The sequence below is a fragment of the Hirundo rustica genome, chromosome 2 (assembly GCF_015227805.2).
Source record: "Hirundo rustica isolate bHirRus1 chromosome 2, bHirRus1.pri.v3, whole genome shotgun sequence".
Lineage (NCBI taxonomy): Eukaryota > Metazoa > Chordata > Aves > Passeriformes > Hirundinidae > Hirundo > Hirundo rustica.
In genome coordinates, this window is record NC_053451.1 from 83,833,774 (window position 1) to 83,853,955 (window position 20,182).

The following is a 20,182-nucleotide window of genomic DNA, read 5'->3' on the forward strand; positions in this document are numbered from 1 at the left end:
AGACAAACTGCCTAGGTTGAAACCAATCCCTTTGAAGTACAAGATTTCCTAACCTCAAAAAAGAAAAAGTAAAAAAAGAGCCAAAAACTAGGCTATGGCAATTTTTGAGTGATATTAAACTTTGTCACCTCTTCATAGTCATAATGCAAGACACATTAAGATGGTAAGCAGTTTTATGTCCTTTTCAAATAATACAGATCAACAAACATTTCCTTCCCCTCTATATTGGCGTTGCCTGAACTCTCAAAATTAGCTCAAGTAACATCACTTTGCAAACAAGCAGATCAATTTAATCTATCAATTTCCTGTTTTGAAAGTAGAAACAAAATTTATTTTAGCTAGCCCACATTTATGGAACTGATTATGTAGTCCACATTGATCTGCATATATTGAAGATGTGTGCTGTATCTCAGGCTTTTTTAACAATACTGAAGGAAAATAATAAAATCCTTTTAAGATGCACAGGCCAGCTGAGGGGCAAAGGATTTGCCTTTTTGGGCTTTTTTCCCTCAGGGAAAATTTCATTGAAGACTATGCCGGTTCTTTACAAGGAAAGACAGACCATGCTCAAGAAAGTTAATGTAAAACATTTGCACAGAACTTTTCTCTTTACATTGCACAGCTCTGGTTAAGTTAATGAGACATCCCAGAATCACTGTACAAAGACACATAACGTAATAGCAGAAGTAGCTATAAACACCTGGTGTTATTTAAATTGGAAAGTGCCTTATTTCTGGAGTTAAAGATACTTCATGCTTCTACTATATTATTTTAATATATTAAAACCCTCTCTTTGTCTCAAAGAAATTAGTCTATAAAATGTGCAACCTAAAGATTCCACTGATATGGTGTATTGAGAAGAGTGAGTAGCATTTTTTCCTCACTTAAAATCATCCAAAAGCAGGATAGATGGTCTAAGCTTATGAGTTAAGCTCCATTTATGGCCAGTGAGTACAATACTCCTATAGGACAATTCCGCTGACCCCTGTTTGATGATGCAAATGAGTTGTGATGTCATCTTTTTGGGATCTGATGGCATCTCTCATGTCTAGAGAAGGAAAACAGACTAGTAGCCTAAGGTAAATGACCTGTACCTGTACAACGTAGAATTACAGAATTTCAGAATCAATTAGGTTGGAAAAGACCTTTGAGATCATCAGATCCAACCTATAACCCAACACAACCCTGTCAACCAGACCATGGCACTGAATGCCATGTCCAGTCTTTTCTTAAACACCTCCAGGGACAGTGACTCCTCTGCCTCCCTGGGCAGCCTATTCCAATATCTAACCAACCTCTCTGTGAAGAACTCATTCCCAGTGTTCAACCTAACCCTCCTCTGGCACAGCTTAGGACTGTGTCCTCTTGTCCCATCTCTGATTGCCTGGGAGAATAAACTAACCCTCACCTGGCTACAGCCTCCTTTCAGGTAGTTGTAAAGAGTGATAAGGTCACCCCTGAGCCTCCTTTTCTCCAGGTTAAACAACTCCAGCTGACTAGGACACTCCTCATAGGACTTGGATGAGCTCTTGTTGACTAAGCCAGCTCTCCATGCACTTAAATTGCCTGAGAAAAAGAAAAAAATATATATATTCTTTTCTAGTCTTTTTTTGCTTTGTATTGCCCCAACTCCCCCTCACCCCTTCCCTGCCCCCAGTTTCTTAGCTCAAAAGGCACCATAGCTAATTTACAGTAAGTTTGATCATCTGCACAACAAAGATCATCTAACCCTGATTTGAACTGGCTAGATTATCTCTTCTAGATAGTTGTCAGCCCAAGTTTAAAATTTTCCAGTGAAACGGAGCACCTTAGATACTTTGGTTGTTCTTTCCAGCCACAAAATGTTTTCAGCTTAAAAAAAAATTAGCCTCATCTCACTTTTGAATCAGAGTAGCTTTTCAGCTTCCAGCTATTTGATGTAGTTACATCTGCTGCTGAAGAACCCATATTCTGATACTGGTGGAGATGGACAGGCAGTGAAGAAGGCATCTCTTGGCATATTTTTGATAAACTAGCTTGTTCAAGCTCTTTCAATCTTTCATTGGAAGTCATGTTTTACATCTTGCAACCATCTTCTTGTCTCATCTGATTTTTCAACTTTCCTTCTGCTTTTGAGATTTTAACAGCCCATTTTGATATACACTGGTAATATAGCCTCACTAGTCCACTTATTTTTTTTTCTGTTCCTATGCCCCAAGAACATATGGACCTCCTTCCCTGAAGCATTATACAGGAACCCACATTTGGAGATTCAAAAAGCTTTTTCTCAGACACATAAAGCCTTATGCTGTAAGTACAGCCCACTTGGTGTGTTTCAAGATGCATGATCTAACAGAACTCTAAATGCTTCTTTTATTGTGATTTATTTCCACCATTAAAGCCCTAAATCTGCACTAAAGTGGGCTTGAGAAAATTCTGGAGCTATTGAGTCAGGAGATGCAACAGGGACTGAGAGTCAGAGCACTGACATCATGAAAACATGCCCTAGTTCAGCAGCTGAAGTCATAGATAAAACAGTGCACAGTGACTTGCTTTATCCAGAACATAACAAATTTCACCAAATCCGTAATTTCCTTTGTTTTAGAAATTATTTCTGTTATTTATCACTCTGACAGAATCTCCCAGAAGATGTTTCTCTCTCATCCCAGACAGAACTAGCAGGATAAATGCATATTGCTCTGCACCTCTGAAGCTAGGAGATCCCCCAGTAATTACACAGTACTTCAGCACAGTGCTGGAGCTTCGGCAACTTGGCTACAAACATCGGTTCTCCCAGTGATTTAGAAAAGCAGATTAGTCTCTCAGAGACTTCTCTTTTTTATAATTTAGCATTTTTTTTTTTCCTAACCTCCATTTTCCTCTCATATATGACTTCTTTTTATGGCCCTCTGTAAAATTGGGGAGCTTCTCCCAGAGCTGATGGAAACAAGTTTTGTTCTATGCAGCCGCTTGGCAGAGCAGTTGTGATTGCAGTATTGCAACTGCCTCTTGACCTGCTGGGTCTGGACACTGAATTCAAGCTGCAAATTCACAAGCTTATTGTGAAGCTGCAAGCTTCACTGCTTATTATGAGGAGAAGCATTGCCATCTGTTTTATGGAACTCCAAACCACATTTCATACCATTCTACTTGATACAAAATTGCTGCTGCATTTATCACCCATCTTCTTGTAGAGCATAAACCCTTTTACCACCAGGTCATTGTTTGAAATACTGAAAAGTACAATTCTCATCCTGTGCCTAAACAAAAACACAAGATGCAGTTATTTTTTGCAGAGCACAGGTTCTGAATTATTTCTTTTGGCAAAATGAAGCTGTCTAATCCAAAGGTTTAACTTGCATAACATTGAAAGGCAACAATAATATTAAAATCTTAAAACATTCAATATTCCAAGTTTTACTCAAATTTGAAGTGATCTGGATAAATATGACTGTGTTTCTGTTATTTTGTTTAGATGGTACAGCATTTTGCAATGACATTGTTTCTTAAACAAGCTCAGGGAAAAGGCCTTTCATGAATGGCATGTCTTTCATTCTGCTCTGAAAATTAAATTCTATATCTTTAGCAATTATAAGATCTTTTCCTTTTGACAGTGATAACTTGACAACTTAAACTATAGGAGAAGATTCATTGCATAGAAATTTTTCTTCCACATCACATTACTGGGGTTCATGAAGATCCAGAAAGGAGGATACAACATATATGCTTGATTTTTCATCTCCTCTCATTCCACTTGTTTCATTTCTGATGGCTGCATGAAAACAGGAGAAGGAAATTAGTAGCAATTTGCTTCTGCTGGAAAAGAGCAAAAATAAAAGAGCAGCTATCCAAATCTTAACCAGACTAAGTATTTCATATACCTGATGTGTTCACTGTGACTTTTCTAGGTTGGATATCAGAAAAAAATTCAAAATGGAAAGAATTGTCGAACATTGGAACAGGGTGCCCAGGCTGTGTCGTCATTCCTGGAGATATTTAAAAGGCTTGTAGATGTGGCTCTGTGCTGGCTTGAAAGCAAAACCAGCAAGAGACTCCATGTCAGAAAAAATAATTTAATAGGAGAAGAAAAAAAAAAAAGTAAAATAAAATAAAACAAATGCAGTAGTACAAAAGATCACTGATAGAGTCAGAATACAACCTGACACTGTGGTGGTAGCAGTCCAGATGAAGTGGTCTTGTTGAAGCAGTGTTCCTGCAGAAAGGTCTGGTAGCTCTTGACCTCTGGGAATCCAGTGGGTAAGGCTGCCTGTGCTGTCCCAAATCCCAGATTATATCCAGGTGGGAATGCTTGGCTCCTCCCCCTGGGTGGAGCATCTCACAATTGACTGATAACATGCTATGAGTCTTGCAATGGGTCCTTGATTGCCCATTAAACAGAGATAGCTCCTGGAGGGAGTTATCTATGAGTCATGCAGCAGGGCACTGATGGGCCATTAACAGAAGATAGTCTGGAGGGAGGGGGCAAGGGAAACACTGCCCAACCTAGCTTCAACATCTCATGTAGATGGTGATAGAATACATACTTTGGGCACATCTTACATTGTCACCTAGGAGAGGGACACAGAAATATGGTTTAGTGGCGGACTTGGCAGTTTTAGGTTTGTGATTGGATAAACTTGGAGGTCTTGTCTGACCTAAGTGATTCTGTGATTCTCTATCTCAGTTTTGATTATGTTGTTGAAGAGTAAGAGCAATTGGGAAATTTGGCCCCATATGCTAAAGGTATGACTTGCCTTCTCTTAAAATGGGTCTTAGCTTCTGTGCTTTTCTACCTTTGTTTCACCATAGCTGGTAATATGAAGTGGCTGCTGTTTTCAGTACAGCGTAAAAGGTCAAATGCTGGGCATTGTTTTTTTTTTGAAATATTAACCTCTTAATTCAGTGACAAATTCATGCAGAATCATTCAATTCTTTTTCCAAAGGCTTTGAGGTCTGGAGACAGCACACCACAGTTATCTAAACAACAGGTTTTGAACTTGAATATCTGCAAAGTAGTTTTACTAATGTTTTGATCCTACTAATACTTTTCTATCCTGCATTCTTGTAAAGCCAGTGAAAATATCTGGGGAATAGGTTAGACTGAATTTATTTTTTTTTTTTCTTTCTGTGAAGTTCTGTTAACCTACATGACCTAATTGCTCTGAGAGTAGATGTTTTGGGACATTGCACTTACAAAGCACATTAGTATAAAAGCATGTGCTTAAGCATATTCTAATAATTAAATTCCTTTTGTGCATATGCTCAAATTTCTGCATGTGCTTTACAACTTGGTGCTACCCTGTGTTGAGCTACAAATGTGGGACGAGTGACAAAAAGGGTTTGAAATCACACCTCAGTAGCTGTAATACACAGTAGGAGGTAGAGGGCTAATTTTTCTCTGAAATAAAGACCAAGACAAATGGTCTCCATGTTTGAAAGTTTTTTCATAAACACCAGTGCTAAGCAAAAGATAAGTTTAAACTTTAAGCCTTTTAGTTCAATCCATTTCAATCAGAAAACCATTGTCTGAATAATCTCCAGAGAAAAATAAGACAGACATTAAAATATATTTTAAAAATAGAAAACTAAAACTAGTGCTCTATTGTCACATACCGTAAGTTCAAGCCATACATCAAAGCTTGCTAAAGACAAGAGGCACAGAGTTTTTATGTTCAGTACTACAAAACAACTCAAACCCCTGCACTTCTTTACAAGAATTTTAACTGGAGTGGTAACTGTATGCCAGCGTGAAATGGTTTATTTCATGGATGGAAAACAAATTCAGAACCACTTGGTTTTCATATATTCAAAGCAGTTGATTTGCTGAATACAGATGAACACTTGTACTTCCTCCTATTTTTCTTGTGTCCTCTTTCATTTTTAATAAATCTTTTGTTAGTCAGATGCGATAGAAAGCTTTAGATCAAATCTCATGAGGTAAAATCCAAAACTCTGTGGAAGAATAAGAAAGATTGATTTGTTTGGTTTCTAAAAACATAACCACATTGCCAAGAGCCTCCAGCTGGCAGGAGAGAAAAGATGTCTCACCCAATTGCAAATTGCCGATTCTTAAATGGCACAGCAGCGGCTTTCCACCTGACTACCTGCAGCTGGACTGCTTTCCACCTTCCCTCTGCTAGGCAAAAAAAACCATGCCTCTTGCCATCTCTCCCATCCACCTCCCCAAAAATGCACATCAAGTTATGAAACACAGTTAAAAATTTTGTATTTGAGATGAGCTTGTACTACAACTGTTGGGATCACAAACAGGAGTGAGATGAAGTACACATTTTTCTCCAGACCAGCTGGTATGGCTGTAGGGAGAAACAGTCAGTCTTGCAGCTTATAAAGCCTTCTGTGGGTCTAAAAAAAAAAATACAACTACTGATCTTGAGACTAATTCTTCTCAGTTTAACTTCATTATGTTAATCAATTAAAAAGCTTTACTGACAACTGTGGGCCTGAAGAAATCTTCTTGGCAAAAGGAAACAAGAGCTTTCAATTTCAGGGAATGTAGATAGTTATTCAGAGGAAACCAAGGAGCAGGACAAGTTTTTATGGGATTTAAGTGGTCTGAATGTTGCTGGAGATGAAACAAAAACTAAGAAAACTGCTCTGTAGGTGTTAGAAAATATTGGTGAGTCTGGTGAGTTAAGATGTAAGGTAAGGCAGTGTGTGAATTCTCTTAGTAAAAATGAAAGTAGGCACAAGCTTAAAATAGATATGGGCTCCAGACAACAGGAAGCAACAGGGCTGGCACCTCCCTGCTGCAGGTGAGTGTGTGTTCAGGAGGCTGCAGAGCTTCAGACTCACTGCTTTGCTTTTCTCCCACGTTTGTGTTGTTCTGCAGCCTGGCAGAACTTCAGCACTGGCTGTGAAAGAGGAGCCCATCTGCCCAGAGCAGCTAACCCTTTGCTGCTTGTGCTGTGCTCCTGGAAAGAGGGAGATTAATTGGAAGAGCAAGGAAAGATAGGGAACTCACTCCCCTAGCACTGAAGAGGTGGTGAGCTTGGTAATTTATGAACAAAACCGTCCCAGTGTCTGTTATGGGGATACAAACCTTACAAGAGAAACTTAGGAGTGCTCAGAATATAGTTCAGACTGTAGAAGATTTAAGCATGGATGTGCCTAATTCCTGGTAAAAGAGTTCATATAGGAGCATCAACTGTCAAGGTGGAGAAGGTCCTTGTCATGCACAATAGCAGGTGTCTGTGTGTCCGAGGGCATCCCAGGTGAGACACGGAGGCTTCTAATGAGTTAGACTGCTCATAAATTTAGGCAAGTCCTGAGCAGGAATATTTTTGGTGGGATATTTTGATATTATGATGCTCATCCCTGTCTTATTTAAGAGGTTTTAGTTGGTTGGTTGGTTGGTTGGTTTTCACTACAGCATAGTTCTAGAACAGCCAGATCTGAGACATTTTGCTCACTGGCAGGAAAGCAGCACGGGGAGGAGGCTGGTAGAGGGCTGAAAGGTATCTGCCTGCCCAGGGAACCAAAATCCTCACTGCTTAGAACATGAAAAGAAACTGCAGGAGACATGAAGAGCAACCAAACCCAAAAGAAACATCCCAGGGAAAACAAAACAAAACCAAAAAAAACAAAACAAAACAAAAAACCCCCCACAAACCTGTTGAAATTGTTGCAAGGGATGGTCATTACACTCTTTCTCTCTGTGTGTTCTCTTTCCCTCTTTCCTCCAAAAGAATAAGAGAATAAGGGAAATTACAAACAGCATCTGTGACAAGTGAGACCCAGATGATAGGTGTCTAAACACATCCCAGCTGCATTGGTTACAGAAATACCTCTTTGAAACAGCCCAGTGCCCATTTCTCTGTAGAGAAACTCTAGCTCTCATCTGTAAACACCATGGAGAAAAGGAATATTTAAATTAAAAGACAGGGATGGTGGCACAAAGACTAATAATTCAGTGATGGATAAATAAGGATGAACAGCAGTAGAAATTTTCTTATGGTCTGGAGTTTTGTCACAGGAATAGTTTAACAGGATTAGGGGAATTAAAGGAATTTAAATATTTATAAACCTGGAGTCCCGTTAGAGCAGAGGTGGCTAAACACACTGCAGTGGACCTGTGCTTGATGACATGAGTGGCTTCTTGCAAACCTCAATTCTTTGACATATTTAGCATCACACTTTCTGGAATGCAGTTTGCACTCTGGTCAATGCTGGTTACTCGTGAAGGATTTTTAGGAATGATAGCCATGGGCAAGCCTTGCACTAGAAAAAAATTCTTGCACTGTCTAGAATTGCAACAGAAAGGAGAAATTAACAAGGCTCCTATTAGAAATGTAATTCAGAAACTAATAAAGACTCTGGCTTTAAAACACATTAGAGGCTTGTGCTGTAGCTCAGCATCCAAGCCATGCTCACGACCAGAGTTTCTAATCTTTCTCTATGGCGATTTTTCAGTCCTTATACCTGTAAACAGTTAAGTTTTGTCTGAATTAGCCTTCTCAGGGCGGGAGGAGAGGGAGGGGATGGGGGTGGGGATTAGGGTCTGATAAAGCATGGGTTTAGCTGCTCTTGAATTCACATCCTGGTTTTGAGTGCTTTAAATCCATGTCTACATAATACAGGTTTTGACACATTCTGATCACATCATAGATGATTATTTTGGGACTAAAACATCCTCAGAAGCCCTGTGTGATGTTGTGAAAGGCTGGTGCTCTGTAATCCAAGAAATTGGAAAACATTCTGTGGTTAAACTCCTTCAGCTTTCCCACTGACTTCAGTCATAGGGTTCTGAGGAGTTTTGTTGGCTAATTTGATATAAAAATGCCTCTTCCCCTCCAGTATTTCCCAAGTAGATTATTTTCTTGGTATTATGTTCTCAGATATGACTGATGAGACATAGATAGCACTGAGCACACTATGCTGTCAGCAGGGACTCTGGAAAGCTGGGGCTGGCAGGGAGCTCCTGGTGGCCCTGCTCATCTTCTGCAGGTGTGCCAGGATGACAGTAGTGAGGGATGGTTGTTTGTCAGTGCAGATCATATGAGTTAAGATGAGATTATAATTTTTTTGTACTGTCTTTGACTTTTAAACTTTTGCTATGAGTGAAAGCAGGGAAAATAACCCTTGTCTGTAGGCATAAAGGGTAGTGATTAGCACCTCAAAAATGGACTAGTACATGGGAGTTTGGGTAATTCCTAAAAGTAGGCAAAATAGATGGCATTTGAGAGAAGGAAAAATAGAGCAACATTTTTACTTAAAAGCTTCACTTATGTATCTGAGTTATATGTGAATGCAGAAAGACCAGGAGATGATCTTACTGCATCCAAACTACTTTTCCAGTGTGGGAACTGTGGCAGAGTTCAGAGACTTTGCTCTCCTGTGGTGTCCCAGTACTGCTGCAGGGCCAGAGATGGAGCTCTGAAACATAAATGCTTCAAAGAAAGAGGGTATTATGTTCAGATGTGAGGTGTTCAAACAAATCCAAATTTGAGAGGTGCTTTGCTGTTTTAAAAGGAATGTAGGAACTGTTGGCGAAAAAAAAATCTGGAGAAAGCCAGAGGGTACAAGTGAAAAATAGAATGAAGGGATTAAACTTCAAAAATTCTGTATGACAAGACATATTAGTTCCCCTCACCTAGCTTGCTTCTAAATTCCAGGGTCTTAGTGAAACTAGCCTCTGAACTCCAGTAACTCCATTGCTCACCACAGAGTCAGTGGAGACTGAGAGGAGTCTTTGCAGTTCCCCAGAGGGAGATTTTGTCTGGCTGTGTTAGGTAACTGGAGCTCACCAAGGGTAAATTGGAATAGGAAGGTGGAAAAAGACAGAGCAGAAAACAAAAGCAAAAAATGAGTATGCTGGCTTAGAAACAAAACAAGAGGTTGGACACTAATTTCTAAGAAGGGGTGAGATAAAGAAATATGAATGATGCAATCTATGAAGGAAAAAGTAATTTGCCAGGGGTAAAACAGACTGTGCAGAAGACAGTTGAAGAAGAAAAGAGAATATAATCCCAGCTAAGCACTTTGAAGAAAATAGAGTAAACAAATATAAACCTTCGTTTGTCTTGAAAAGCTGCTTCAAACATTGCTGCCTGGAGAGCAACACCTTTTGCTTATCACTATTTTACTGCAAAAGAGTGAGAAATTAATTATTCCTCATGTCCTGTTTGTTTTGGAAGTAAATCTTCACATGTTCTGTTTTCTTGATGCAGTTTTAAATTACTGCCCTGATCTTAGCATAAAATCTGAAACAAATATTCAGGGAACTGAAGCAAATATTCTCTCGATCTGTGCTTCTGGAACTGAAAGAAAAAGTGAAGCTTCAGTTACTGACAGACATTTAACTATAAATGGTGAAACAAATTATAGCTCAGTGCTGGGTTAGCTGGGTCTTTTTCTCAAACTTCAGTTCTAATTCGAAATGGTAATCCTGAGATCCTCTCCTCCAATTTGCTACCACATTGCTTCACCAAAACAGCTTAAAAGTTCCTTAGCTAGTTTTAATTATGTCTCTGCCCACATTCTGCTCTTAAACAAGCTTGGTGTTTTCTTTGTTTGGCTTAGGTTGAAACCCCTGAACCTGGGAAAGGAGCTTTTCTCTGAGGACTTAAATAGGCTGCAAGCTCTATAATAAGAGGAGAAAAGCAGAACACAATTCACTTTTAAAAGCACCTATTTCCTTGTGGCAGAGTGAAGCCTTCTGAGGTCCAGGTCAGATACCCATCTTTTAGGCTGGATGAATCTCCCTCTGGGTGTTCCTACCAAGGAGACAGGCAGGCAGGCTCAGAGCAGAGCTGGTGTAACTCAACAGGCCCAGGAAGTGTGTGGCTTTCTGAGGCATACCACACTGCTCATAGAGGCTTGGAGATACCTTAGCCTGGGATTGACAACGCCAAACAAGGTTTCCTTGAGATGGAATTCACTCTGCTTTGAGCAGAGGGTTGGACCAAGTGGCTTGTAGAGATCCTTTCCACTTGGAAGGGCTCACCAAAACTTTGAAGTCCAAATGTCTCTGATGGTAACCTTTGTCCTTTTCAAAGGGAGGGGAGGGGACTGTCTTCTGGGCTGCATATCTGTGATAGAGACATCTCAATGCAGAGCTGAATAAGGTACCTGAAAAATGAGGCTCAAAGTTTCATTAATGTTAACTACTGGACAGCTCCTGACTGAAAGAAACCCTCCCTTTTAGTTCCCTTTGTAAGAGACCAAATTTTGACCATAACAGAGAGTTATTCAGAGGTCTGGGTTCAGCGTTGGAGGACCAAGAGCCTCAAAATTGACCATGAGGCACCAGGGTCTTTGATCAGACTGAGGCCTTGGAGTCTGATGTCTGTGCTTTCCATCCAAAACCAGAGCTCTACCTAAGAGATTTCTGTTATTTTTTATCTCATGGAAGGTGCTTCAGTGCCAGTTGATCCCATCCTGCTCCTTTCTTCCATATATGACCTTCCCATTCTATTGCAATGCAATCCACTGGGAGTGTGTGAACACAAGCAAGCTCACATTATAATCTTGTGCTGCAGGACGGAAAAACTGTAAGAAAAAGGAAAATAAATTAATGACATAGAGCCTTATAAATTTTATGAGAAGAATCAGATCAGATCCTTCACCTTCTGCAACAAGGGCAAAAAACAATTTCTTCAGAAAGGATCTCTGATGATTAAAAGGTTGTTGGCAATAGAGCTACAGAGGCTAATTATGAATTCCCTCTTGCAGTTTTCACTGCTGTCTCAGACAGTTGGCTGGCATTATGGAAAAACTGCTTCATTCTAGATGAGGAAGTGGAAAAAAGGTTTAAGGCTAGAGTCAGACCTGTCTTATCAATTTATAACAGTAAATCCTATCATAGAAATAGATGGAAGTGGATGAAGCTATACCAGTACATAATCTGTTACTGTGCTATTATGTTTTTATGGTATGTAAAAATGGGGAAGATACATACAAAATAGCACAAAATATGTATGGTTCTTTAATAGTAAATGTCTGTGATTTCCCCACAGGGGGTTCTATATATCTGCACAGTCATCCCTTTTTTTCCTTCTCAAACTATGAAAAATGTTTATATACGTAAACGACATAAAAATATGCAGTTATTGTCCTTATACTGATTTTGGAGGAAGAAAACTATGGCACGTTCCAGGCTATGTGTTACCTATTCTTTGAGTTAAAAGACGATTGTTCCTTCTTTCCCCACAGAAAGATCAATACTCAAAAAGGCTTTTTGTTCTATCACAGCCATGTGTGGCAGTAATGCACTCTATTCTGGAGCTCTTTAAAAAGGTGTATTGCTATATTGCCTCTCAATTATGAACTCATAGCACAGACATAAGGGATGAGGAGGCTGGATAAAATATGTGTCCACAATGAGAGCGTTCTGGCAGAGCAACAATAGATTTGTGAAAGAGCTGAGCTGCCTTAAAGGTCCAAGCTCATGAGAATAGCAGCCTTCAGCCTTTGAGAAACAGTGGTCTGTTCTTTTCTAAACTTTTTCCCCTCTTATGCATGTTCCCAAACACACTGATTTTGCCTCTGATATAAAACACATGGAGGGCACAGGGGGTTCTTTCCTAGCTGGACAAAAAAGCTGAACACCTATCGCTGTGTGGATGCCAAACAAGGACAGCCATGTCTGTATTCCAGTCATGTTTCCTTATTGTTTGCGCTGTCCTGCCCATTACCAGAGAACAGGAAACTGCTTAGGGGGATGTAATTCTGTTTAAAAGTCTGTCACTATGAATTACCAAGGGGAAAAGGCAAATCACAGGATAGCACAGCAGTACTCCGGTGCCAAAAAAATCCTAGACCTTTGCAGTGTCAGGAAATAATTTTCAGTGAATACCCAAGTTCCCCTTAATAATTTTCTTGAGGCTAGAAACATGCTAATATCCTCTGTTTAGAGAATACTGTATATTAAAGGCAGATTTGGAAAGAGAAGACAGTGCTTCCAATTTCTGCCACTGCCAAATTTTAGTCCTTATAACATGCATGTAAATAAGTGCCCTGCATTAGGCATGATCAGGTCTACCCGTTCTGTGTAAGGTTTCCTCCAGTGACACAAGAGCTCTATTTTGTTTGCCTCAACCTTTTTTTATCATCCTTGTTCAAAAGTTGCATTACTATGTTGTCTTCAAGAAACATGACGTTTATGATATAGAAGCAGATGAGCCTGGGGTACTTTGGGATGCTGTAGGTCACATTTAAAATAGCTTTCATATAAAATTATTTGGCAGAAAGTGGTAGCATGGAGTGAGTCAGTGGTTCAGATATGCTCTAGTGCAGTTAAGCATCCTAGAAGAATTTATTATCAGTCTTTTTAGAATTGTCATTAATCCCTGAAATGAAACCAATTCTGATTGCATTTTCAAAAGTTTTATTCAGGAAGGTTGTCCCTATGGAAAAGATCAGCAGAAAGTCAACACATCAATGAAATTTTATGCTAATCCTCAGAAGAGGGTAGGAGAGGGGTAGAGGTCAAGAATACAAAATAAGGAATATACTTTACAATGTTCTATGCACAACAGCAGTTTTCATTTTTACAGAGGCCTTAGAGGGGGGAAAAGACTCAAACAACAATCTTCCTCTTTAATTAACTGAATAATGATTAGAACTAAAATTCAATTCAATTCCAGCCAGTAGACACTAGAAAATGCCAATGCCAACAGTCTATTCAGACAGACAGACTTGGCGAAGAGCCACACTCTCTTTATGGCCATTAGATTCCTTACACATTTGTAAAATAGGATGCAAACTCATTACAGAGAAGTTTGAGGGGATTTGGGATTTTAAGTTAAGGTCAGTAATGGTGACAGAGCCACCACCCATTTGCAAGTGTCACAATGTCACTTAAAACCATTTCTCCCACTCTTCCATTAGAACCAGAATCTCCCATTTCAAGCAAACCGATGCAACATCATGTGAATGAATTTTTAGAAACAGACGGGATGGACAATAATTTACTTTTTGTTTTTAAGTGTAAATGTTTTATATGAAGGATTTTCTTTCTCTCCAAATGACTGCATGCTCTTAATATTCTACAGAACCTAAATTGGATTGATGTTAAATGATTAGATTTGCCAGTGAAAGGATTTCCCTTGAACTGCTTACAAGGAGCCTGTCAAAAGACTCATGTTTTGTCCTTCTTGTGCCCTTGCTGTCCAATCTGAAAAAAAAAAAAACTTATTTTATTCTCAGATTTACAAATTCATCAACTTTGTTCCAATGAATGCAGCACATGACTGAATAGGACTTTGATTAGCTGGTTGTGCCAAGGCTTACCATTACAGTACAAAGTAATTAAGCTACTTAAAAAAAAAAAAAAAAAAATCTGCTTCTCACACTATCTGAACAGGAAGAAAGGGAAAAAAAAAAAAAAAAAAAAAAAAAAGAATAATCTTCCTAAAAATTATATATATATAAAATTAAATCACTGCAATGCATATTTTTAACTCCTTTAATTCTTTTTTAAACTATTTCTTTATTTTCCATCCATTTTTCTTTTTCTCCATGCTTAGTTCAGTGAAAGAAGGTGGGGATTTGTGTGCGTGCTTTTTTTAAATAGTTTTTTCAAATTACTCTTCTTGTGATTTTTCCAGCTTTTACATGTTTCAGACTTTGAATTTTCCATTCTTGAAGAATCATAGCATATTGTGATCTGGAAGGATCCACAACCATAATCATAGTTCAATTCCTATTATCTTCAAAGAGAGTAAAGATTGAATAAGACAAAAAGAAAAATACTTGAAGACAAATATGTTTTAAAAACTGAGTTTTAAAAACAGAAACAAAAAGAAATTATATATTATTTAAAAAAAAAAAAGGATCTTTCAAAATAACCTGTGTTTCAAATGCACTTACAGGAGTGAAATATCCTTTGGCAATCCCTCTGAATTAACATTCGCTATACCTGACATGATCTGGGAATGTTCTTCCACTCTTCAGGTGTTTACAACAATCACTTGATTCCATAACTGTGGCTTTTCTATGTAAATTCAGTTTTCTATTTTAGTTGCTCTACTAATTTTATATAAATCAGCAGCTTCACAGTTTTCAGTGAAATCAATACTATGCCCAACAGCTAAACATCTCTATCAGCTCTTCGATAGGCACTTCTAATAGTGTTTTATGTTTTAAAATGCTTTAATGTATCCAATATCCAAAATGCTTTTGCAGGGCTGGTTCAAACTAAGAATAACTTTATAAATTACTTTATAAGAACCTTGCATAAAATTGAAAAACAGTAGACAGAAGAGAGGCTGAAAGAGAAAACTATTTTGATTTTTGTCTTGAAAAATTATTCCAGGCCTCTGAAACCTCTGAAAGCAGAAATTATTCAGCATCTCAGAAACAAGCTGCAGCACTTGGAGAAAAACACAAGACTGCAGTCTAACTATAAAGTACTGTTGTACTGTTTTTTGCATTTGTTGCCATCAAAATCAGTAAAATAGATTAATTTCGCACTAATCAAGAGAATAAGCTAGATAATGAAGTAAATTGCTCCCATACCTCGTAGAGATGTTGCTACGGTATTTGATGTGATGCAGAAGCCTCTGGCTGACCAGTGAAAGACGGCAGTGTTCTGGGTGGCTGCAGAGCCCTTTGCCTTCTAAGTTCTGTTCTGTGGGGCAAGGATGTGTTTCTGTTCTGTATTGCATCACACAGTCAGGAAAAGAAGGTGCCTCTGTCCAGGTGTGCAAGGAAGGTCATTCCTGATGGATCTGCTGCAGGACATCCCTTTGGGAGCTCTCAGCAAAGTAGGGAGAGCACAGCACAGCAGCTGCATTCCCGTGGGGAAGGTGTTGCCCTGCACTCCCCTTGAACCATGAAAGCAAGCTGAAATGTCTAACAGGAACACGGCGGGGAAACATGTAACAGGGGATGATGGAAAATGAAGGCAATGGAATATTTCACTTCTGTACCTTTCCGCTGTCTCTTAAGTACAATCCCATGGCTGCCCAAAAATATGGACAAGAAGCTGCCTTGGCCCTCTGGGATACCTTCCACTTTGCAGATATGGGAAGCTGGAGAACAGTGTGTCCTGGTCAGATGCTGTCTTTGCTAGACTCCTGAGTGAGAGGCAACCATTGTCCCTGCCCTTATCCAGCCTTTTACAGAGTCAGCTAGATATCAACCAGTGCTGTTTCTTCTCCTGAGATCCTTCTCCCAAACCCCCAGCATTCAAAGGGACTGGTGAGGAGTAAAGGTCACAAACACACAGTTCCTCAAAGATGCCCACTTCAGCATGGCAGGAAAGCACCAATGTCCAGGAGAGAAGCCTGTCCCTTCCCTCTGTTCCTGGTGAGCAATTACAAATCTGCTTCTTCGGACCCTGTTGGAAGCTGTGATATTATCACAGGCAGGCAAGGGCTTCTAGGCCTCCTTCCTGGCCCAGCCGAAAAGGCATTTACTTCTTATTTCCCTGCTGGGAACAGAAATGCCCTTTTCTATTTACACCAGTCCCCTGGTGTCCAGTTGCCTGTACAATCCTGGATTCCCTGTGCAATCCCATGTTGCCTGTTCAAACTTCCCCCAGTTGTCTACACAGCCAGCTACAACTGCAGTTAAGGAAGCAGCCTGGTTGCTCTGGAATTTTTACGAGACTAAATATGTCCACCGAGACAGACTCTTAAACTACAGTCATTTTACATTTAATCATCATGTTTAAATATCTTTAAGCCACCCATGTGCACAGATTTTTCATTATATTTTCAATGGACTAATAACCACTCTGAGCGTGTGTCCTGCTTGTGCATATCTTGCCAACCTAAAATGCCAACTGGCACTACTTGGTCATTTTCAAATGCAAAGGCAGATGTCTGCTCTTGTAAGCAACATGGCCAGGAAGGTTTTTTTGTTGTTCTTGTCTTTTTTTTTTTTTTTTTTTTTTTTTTTTTTCCCCTCTCCCAGGGTTTGTGCATAATCATCCTTTTCACTAATACAGGAGTATTTTTTCTGAAATGAAGTTTGGCTTCCTGACTCTCATGAGCTCTCTTTCACAAGAGAGCAAAGGGGGATTCCTCATTAAAGAAACAAGCTTGTGCAGCTATATAAGAAAGATGATGGTATTTAATTTTCAGTTCTTAATTTGGTTTGCCAGAAGGAATATTTTTTGTCCATTTTCCAGGCATCATAGAAGTGCTGAGTGCTTTGTGTATGACTTGACCATTCTATTATTTAATTGGCATTTTATTGATAGATATTTATTCTTTCTGTCTGAAAGAACCTTTAACAATTGCTCCAAGAGATCCTTTTCTGTAAAGCACTTTGGCACATCTGAACTCATCATCACCAGTTTGTTGCACTGTCAACATTAGACAGTTCTGGACTCTTTGGAAGCCTGAGGAATGTGAGACCATTCCCCAGAGCAGCAGGAAGAGGACCATCATTGGGGAATTCACATCTGCTGCTGACCCTGGAGATCTTCCTCCAGCTAAATTGCATGGCAGGAATTAGGCTTCCCTGTCCTGTGTTATGAACTCGTGGGATGCATTCCTGTTCCCACCTATTCCCCTTCCTCTTCCCCATCAACTTCGTGCTTTTTTTCCACTGGCTTTTTATTGCTACTCTTTCATAGCTTCTCCCTTCTGACAGTGAGTCCTTTGCCCAGAAACACAGGGTGCATCTTCTCACAGCTCTACTCAGACCATAACTGGGTTTTCATGCTATGTATACTTCATACAACATACAAACACAGATGTATGTTTATTTGTCATATTACCTTGATATATGCAAAATAAACCAAAGGGCCTGCAGGGACCTTTTTCTGTAGCCATTATTCTTCCATTTAACTTATCCCTTTCCCATCCATTATATGTAAACATGAATTATAAACTCTTTGGGACAGAGTGCTTCATTTTATTTGCCTATTGGCAACAGCAATCATCTGCATGAGGAATGAATAAATTATAATGACATTTTTTATTAAAAGAGGGAGCAATGGAGGGGGGTTTGTTTTTATTTATTTTTATTTATTTTTATTTATTTTTATTTTTATTATTTTTATTTTTATTCAGAATACAAATAATCAGGTAAAAAACCCCACATCCTTTGCTTTCTGCAATGGCTCTGGTGAGCTCCTTCAGGGTTAATTTCAAATTGAGGGAGCCTCTATTAGAGGATGTTTTTCTTTACCACTTCAAGGTAAAAGATTACTGTCATAAAAGGCTCACTCCTCTGCAATTAGAAAAACATGCTTTAAAGAATAAACTTCTATTTTTAAAAGTCATGTTGTTAGTGAACTTGAAGATAAGTTAATCATCTTGTCTTTTCTGTCTTTCCTGCCCTGTTCTAAGAACTTAATCTCCCTCTAGATTACTAACAAGACAAGAGTTAGACATGAGATAATTTACCACATCATTTATTTACACATTTTAATGAAGGAAAGATCACAGAACCATAACAGGGCTGAAGTTATTGTCAGTTGGGTTGGGAAATGTATACAAATTCCAGGAACAACTTAGTCAGTACTGACACTATTTTAATTTTAAATGGAAATTATGCATCTAACAAGTCATATCCTGTGTTCTCACTGCTGTTGCTCTGCAAAACAAGAATCCTAGAGGGCATAATGGAGATCTCACAAAAAGTACTTTTCAGACCTCAAATCTGATGTGTTTTTTTCTCCTTTAGTTTTAACTGCACTGCTGCACTAGTGCAAAAACAACCAAACCAATGAAACAAACAAACAAAAAACAACCCCTAACAACAACAACAACACAGGTATTTTATCATGCCTTTGATATTTAGTTTTCTTGTTTTGCAATCAAATAGCATGGAACATTATCTTGATTCATATCAAATCATTGGAAGTGTCATTGATGGAATGATTTAAACCTGGTGCAACTAAACCCTATGCAGCTCCTTGCTCACACACACGTTCTTGCCATGACACCATGGTGGGATGGAAAGAAGAACTGGAGAAAAAGGTAAACCCATGGGTTGAGATAAGAGCAGTTTAACTATTGAGATAAAATGAAAATGTTACTTCTACTATAAGTAGTAATATAATTGTAAAAAAACAGACAACAAAAAGAGAGAGGAATGAAACCGGAGAAAAACAAGTGCTCACAAAATGCTGATCAATGCTCAGCCTGTCCTTGAGCAGCGACTGGCAGCTCCCAGCCAGCTCCCCCCAGTTTATATTCTGAGCATGAGATTCTATGGTGTGGAATATCCTTTTGACTAGTTCGGGTCAGCAGACATGCCCTTGTATACCTGGGCAATGAAAAACCTGCAGATGGGAGCAGGTGAGAAAGCTTTTGAGAGTTTATTGCTAGTTGGTGTCGTGCTTCTGCTCTCCTGCGCATAGTGCTAAAAAAATGTGTGTTTAATGAGGGCAGATTTTAAGTCCCCGGTGCAAAGTTGCTCCCTTTCGGCTTTTGTCCCATCCTTTTGATTCCCCCAGGGACCTTCTTCTGTGACAAGTGACTGTTCATGGTGAGATAAGACATAAATGAAACCATAGTATTATTCTATATGACGTATCAGGTGACAGGTAATTTTAAGTATTCTCTTTTCCCTATAAAGGGGACAAGGATTAATTAATCTTCTTTTCCATTTTCTCAGTTAGAATTTCTATTTTCTTTTTAGTGGCCAAATAAAAATTTTAGCATTTTATAGTTATTCACTTGGGGAAGGGAGCTATGAAGATAAGGAAAACGTACTGTAGTTATTTAAGTTAAATTCTATGAAATCAGCAGAAATACTGAGGCTTGGTCTTTCATTTCTGCAGTGGCAAAGTTCAAGTTTAAAAAGAACAACTGTAGGTCTTCCATGCTACTTATGATTTATCATTTCATATATGCCCTGAAGTTATCTGTCTGAATCTTCACAGCCTTGCCAATAAATCCCTTCCATGACCTGGGTTTACTTTCCCATACTCATCATATTCATTTTATGACATTATTTCTGTGTTAAATCTCCTGAAATTTCTCATCCGTCTCTTGCCCTATTTATTACAGCAACATTTGGCGCCCAGATCTTGGGGGCGTCTGAAATCTTCATTATCTGTTGTATCAAATATTTTTCCAAAACTGAGGCCATACTATTCAAAATTACATCTTGGGAAATATGTCACAGGGTTTTGTTTTTGTTTTTGTCCATGTTGCTCCTTTTGCATGGCAGAAACTTTGCAAAGTGACTTCACTGTCCATATACACGTTTTCTCTCAAAACTTACCTCAGTTGAAATGCCAGAAGTCTGACAGTCAGACAGCTGGCATGTTGTAACTGCG

At 39.0% G+C, this 20,182-nt stretch overlaps 1 long non-coding RNA gene across 1 annotated transcript; it reads right to left on the minus strand.

Moving 5' to 3' along the window:
- Nucleotides 1-3,437: 3,437 nt before the first annotated feature.
- Nucleotides 3,438-4,233, minus strand: LOC131378492 (uncharacterized). Its single transcript, XR_009207566.1, has 3 exons — nucleotides 4,139-4,233; nucleotides 3,861-4,007; nucleotides 3,438-3,751 (listed from the first exon to the last, which is right to left on the minus strand). It is a non-coding gene; the product is annotated as an uncharacterized LOC131378492 (long non-coding RNA).
- Between the last annotated feature and the right edge of the window lie 15,949 nt (nucleotides 4,234-20,182).